Consider the following 6,218-nt stretch of genomic DNA (forward strand, 5'->3'; position numbering starts at 1 on the left):
GCTGTATTTAGTTTATTTTGGCATCCGGATGATGATTCTAGCATGAAATTGCTTGGGCACTTGTTAATTTTTAAGATTTTGACACATTCAGCTCAAATGTACAATCATGCGCTAAAAACGCATTTAAAGCAATAAAAAGGTGATTATGGCTGTCAAACCTAAACCAAACGTTGTGCACTCAAATCTTTTGCTGTATTTAGTTTATTTTGGCATCCGGATGATGATTCTAGCATGAAATTGCTTGGGCACTTGTTAATTTTTAAGATTTTGACACATTCAGCTCAAATGTACAATCATGCGCTAAAAACGCATTTAAAGCAATAAAAAGGTGATTATGGCTGTCAAACCTAAACCAAACGTTGTGCACTCAAATCTTTTGCTGTATTTAGTTTATTTTGGCATCCGGATGATGATTCTAGCATGAAATTGCTTGGGCACCTGTTAATTTTTAAGATTTTGACACATTCAGCTCAAATGTACACAATTGCTGATTATGGCTGTCAAATCTAAACCAAACGTTGTGCACTCAAATCTTTTGCTGTATTTAGTTTATTTTGGCATCCGGATGATGATTCTAGCATGAAATTGCTTGGGCACCTGTTAATTTTTAAGATTTTGACACATTCAGCTCAAATGTACAATCATGCGCTAAAAACACATTTAAAGCAATAAAAAGGTGATTATGGCTGTCAAACCTAAACCAAACGTTGTGCACTCAAATCTTTTGCTGTATTTAGTTTATTTTGGCATCCGGATGATGATTCTAGCATGAAATTGCTTGGGCACTTGTTAATTTTTAAGATTTTGACACATTCAGCTCAAATGTACAATCATGCGCTAAAAACGCATTTAAAGCAATAAAAAGGTGATTATGGCTGTCAAACCTAAACCAAACGTTGTGCACTCAAATCTTTTGCTGTATTTAGTTTATTTTGGCATCCGGATGATGATTCTAGCATGAAATTGCTTGGGCACTTGTTAATTTTTAAGATTTTGACACATTCAGCTCAAATGTACAATCATGCGCTAAAAACGCATTTCAAGCAATAAAAAGGTGATTATGGCTGTCAAACCTAAACCAAACGTTGTGCACTCAAATCTTTTGCTGTATTTAGTTTATTTTGGCATCCGGATGATGATTCTAGCATGAAATTGCTTGGGCACCTGTTAATTTTTAAGATTTTGACACATTCAGCTCAAATGTACACAATTGCTGATTATGGCTGTCAAATCTAAACCAAACGTTGTGCACTCAAATCTTTTGCTGTATTTAGTTTATTTTGGCATCCGGATGATGATTCTAGCATGAAATTGCTTGGGCACCTGTTAATTTTTAAGATTTTGACACATTCAGCTCAAATGTACAATCATGCGCTAAAAACGCATTTAAAGCAATAAAAAGGTGATTATGGCTGTCAAACCTAAACCAAACGTTGTGCACTCAAATCTTTTGCTGTATTTAGTTTATTTTGGCATCCGGATGATGATTCTAGCATGAAATTGCTTGGGCACCTGTTAATTTTTAAGATTTTGACACATTCAGCTCAAATGTACACAATTGCTGATTATGGCTGTCAAATCTAAACCAAACGTTGTGCACTCAAATCTTTTGCTGTATTTAGTTTATTTTGGCGTCCGGATGATGATTCTAGCATGAAATTGCTTGGGCACCTGTTAATTTTTAAGATTTTGACACATTCAGCTCAAATGTACACAATTGCTGATTATGGCTGTCAAATCTAAACCTAACGTTGTGCACTCAAATCTTTTGCTGTATTTAGTTTATTTTGGCATCCGGATGATGATTCTAGCATGAAATTGCTTGGGCACCTGTTAATTTTTAAGATTTTGACACATTCAGCTAAAATGTACAATCATGCGCTAAAAACGCATTTAAAGCAATAAAAAGGTGATTATGGCTGTCAAACCTAAACCAAACGTTGTGCACTCAAATCTTTTGCTGTATTTAGTTTATTTTGGCATCCGGATGATGATTCTAGCATGAAATTGCTTGGGCACTTGTTAATTTTTAAGATTTTGACACATTCAGCTCAAATGTACAATCATGCGCTAAAAACGCATTTAAAGCAATAAAAAGGTGATTATGGCTGTCAAACCTAAACCAAACGTTGTGCACTCAAATCTTTTGCTGTATTTAGTTTATTTTGGCATCCGGATGATGATTCTAGCATGAAATTGCTTGGGCACCTGTTAATTTTTAAGATTTTGACACATTCAGCTCAAATGTACACAATTGCTGATTATGGCTGTCAAATCTAAACCAAACGTTGTGCATTCAAATCTTTTGCTGTATTTAGTTTATTTTGGCATCCGGATGATGATTCTAGCATGAAATTGCTTGGGCACCTGTTAATTTTTAAGATTTTGACACATTCAGCTCAAATGTACACAATTGCTGATTATGGCTGTCAAATCTAAACCAAACGTTGTGCACTCAAATCTTTTGCTGTATTTAGTTTATTTTGGCATCCGGATGATGATTCTAGCATGAAATTGCTTGGGCACCTGTTAATTTTTAAGATTTTGACACATTCAGCTCAAATGTACAATCATGCGCTAAAAACGCATTTAAAGCAATAAAAAGGTGATTATGGCTGTCAAACCTAAACCAAACGATGTGCACTCAAATCTTTTGCTGTATTTAGTTTATTTTGGCATCCGGATGATGATTCTAGCATGAAATTGCTTGGGCACCTGTTAATTTTTAAGATTTTGACACATTCAGCTCAAATGTACACAATTGCTGATTATGGCTGTCAAATCTAAACCAAACGTTGTGCACTCAAATCTTTTGCTGTATTTAGTTTATTTTGGCATCCGGATGATGATTCTAGCATGAAATTGCTTGGGCACCTGTTAATTTTTAAGATTTTGACACATTCAGCTCAAATGTACACAATTGCTGATTATGGCTGTCAAATCTAAACCAAACGTTGTGCACTCAAATCTTTTGCTGTATTTAGTTTATTTTGGCGTCCGGATGATGATTCTAGCATGAAATTGCTTGGGCACCTGTTAATTTTTAAGATTTTGACACATTCAGCTCAAATGTACACAATTGCTGATTATGGCTGTCAAATCTAAACCAAACGTTGTGCACTCAAATCTTTTGCTGTATTTAGTTTATTTTGGCATCCGGATGATGATTCTAGCATGAAATTGCTTGGGCACTTGTGTATTTTTAAGATTTTGACACATTCAGCTCAAATGTACAATCATGCGCTAAAAACGCATTTAAAGCAATAAAAAGGTGATTATGGCTGTCAAACCTAAACCAAACGTTGTGCACTCAAATCTTTTGCTGTATTTAGTTTATTTTGGCATCCGGATGATGATTCTAGCATGAAATTGCTTGGGCACTTGTTAATTTTTAAGATTTTGACACATTCAGCTCAAATGTACAATCATGCGCTAAAAACGCATTTAAAGCAATAAAAAGGTGATTATGGCTGTCAAACCTAAACCAAACGTTGTGCACTCAAATCTTTTGCTGTATTTAGTTTATTTTGGCATCCGGATGATGATTCTAGCATGAAATTGCTTGGGCACCTGTTAATTTTTAAGATTTTGACACATTCAGCTCAAATGTACACAATTGCTGATTATGGCTGTCAAATCTAAACCAAACGTTGTGCACTCAAATCTTTTGCTGTATTTAGTTTATTTTGGCATCCGGATGATGATTCTAGCATGAAATTGCTTGGGCACCTGTTAATTTTTAAGATTTTGACACATTCAGCTCAAATGTACAATCATGCGCTAAAAACGCATTTAAAGCAATAAAAAGGTGATTATGGCTGTCAAACCTAAACCAAACGTTGTGCACTCAAATCTTTTGCTGTATTTAGTTTATTTTGGCATCCGGATGATGATTCTAGCATGAAATTGCTTGGGCACCTGTTAATTTTTAAGATTTTGACACATTCAGCTCAAATGTACACAATTGCTGATTATGGCTGTCAAATCTAAACCAAACGTTGTGCACTCAAATCTTTTGCTGTATTTAGTTTATTTTGGCATCCGGATGATGATTCTAGCATGAAATTGCTTGGGCACCTGTTAATTTTTAAGATTTTGACACATTCAGCTCAAATGTACAATCATGCGCTACAAACGCATTTAAAGCAATAAAAAGGTGATTATGGCTGTCAAACCTAAACCAAACGTTGTGCACTCAAATCTTTTGCTGTATTTAGTTTATTTTGGCATCCGGATGATGATTCTAGCATGAAATTGCTTGGGCACCTGTTAATTTTTAAGATTTTGACACATTCAGCTCAAATGTACACAATTGCTGATTATGGCTGTCAAATCTAAACCAAACGTTGTGCACTCAAATCTTTTGCTGTATTTAGTTTATTTTGGCATCCGGATGATGATTCTAGCATGAAATTGCTTGGGCACCTGTTAATTTTTAAGATTTTGACACATTCAGCTCAAATGTACAATCATGCGCTAAAAACGCATTTAAAGCAATAAAAAGGTGATTATGGCTGTCAAACCTAAACCAAACGTTGTGCACTCAAATCTTTTGCTGTATTTAGTTTATTTTGGCATCCGGATGATGATTCTAGCATGAAATTGCTTGGGCACCTGTTAATTTTTAAGATTTTGACACATTCAGCTCAAATGTACACAATTGCTGATTATGGCTGTCAAATCTAAACCAAACGTTGTGCACTCAAATCTTTTGCTGTATTTAGTTTATTTTGGCGTCCGGATGATGATTCTAGCATGAAATTGCTTGGGCACCTGTTAATTTTTAAGATTTTGACACATTCAGCTCAAATGTACACAATTGCTGATTGTGGCTGTCAAATCTAAACCAAACGTTGTGCACTCAAATCTTTTGCTGTATTTAGTTTATTTTGGCATCCGGATGATGATTCTAGCATGAAATTGCTTGGGCACCTGTTAATTTTTAAGATTTTGACACATTCAGCTAAAATGTACAATCATGCGCTAAAAACACATTTAAAGCAATAAAAAGGTGATTATGGCTGTCAAACCTAAACCAAACGTTGTGCACTCAAATCTTTTGCTGTATTTAGTTTATTTTGGCATCCGGATGATGATTCTAGCATGAAATTGCTTGGGCACCTGTTAATTTGTAAGATTTTGACACATTCAGCTCAAATGTACACAATTGCTGATTATGGCTGTCAAATCTAAACCAAACGTTGTGCACTCAAATCTTTTGCTGTATTTAGATTATTTTGGCATCCGGATGATGATTCTAGCATGAAATTGCTTGGGCACCTGTTCATTTTTAAGATTTTGACACATTCAGCTCAAATGTACAATCATGCGCTAAAAACGCATTTAAAGCAATAAAAAGGTGATTATGGCTGTCAAACCTAAACCAAACGTTGTGCACTCAAATCTTTTGCTGTATTTAGTTTATTTTGGCATCCGGATGATGATTCTAGCATGAAATTGCTTGGGCACTTGTTAATTTTTAAGATTTTGACACATTCAGCTCAAATGTACAATCATGCGCTAAAAACGCATTTAAAGCAATAAAAAGGTGATTATGGCTGTCAAACCTAAACCAAACGTTGTGCACTCAAATCTTTTGCTGTATTTAGTTTATTTTGGCATCCGGATGATGATTCTAGCATGAAATTGCTTGGGCACCTGTTAATTTTTAAGATTTTGACACATTCAGCTCAAATGTACACAATTGCTGATTATGGCTGTCAAATCTAAACCAAACGTTGTGCACTCAAATCTTTTGCTGTATTTAGTTTATTTTGGCATCCGGATGATGATTCTAGCATGAAATTGCTTGGGCACCTGTTAATTTTTAAGATTTTGACACATTCAGCTCAAATGTACAATCATGCGCTAAAAACGCATTTAAAGCAATAAAAAGGTGATTATGGCTGTCAAACCTAAACCAAACGTTGTGCACTCAAATCTTTTGCTGTATTTAGTTTATTTTGGCATCCGGATGATGATTCTAGCATGAAATTGCTTGGGCACCTGTTAATTTTTAAGATTTTGACACATTCAGCTCAAATGTACACAATTGCTGATTATGGCTGTCAAATCTAAACCAAACGTTGTGCACTCAAATCTTTTGCTGTATTTAGTTTATTTTGGCGTCCGGATGATGATTCTAGCATGAAATTGCTTGGGCACCTGTTAATTTTTAAGATTTTGACACATTCAGCTCAAATGTACAATCATGCGCT

This window comes from Festucalex cinctus, unplaced genomic scaffold (assembly GCF_051991245.1).
Source record: "Festucalex cinctus isolate MCC-2025b unplaced genomic scaffold, RoL_Fcin_1.0 HiC_scaffold_23, whole genome shotgun sequence".
Taxonomy (NCBI): domain Eukaryota; kingdom Metazoa; phylum Chordata; class Actinopteri; order Syngnathiformes; family Syngnathidae; genus Festucalex; species Festucalex cinctus.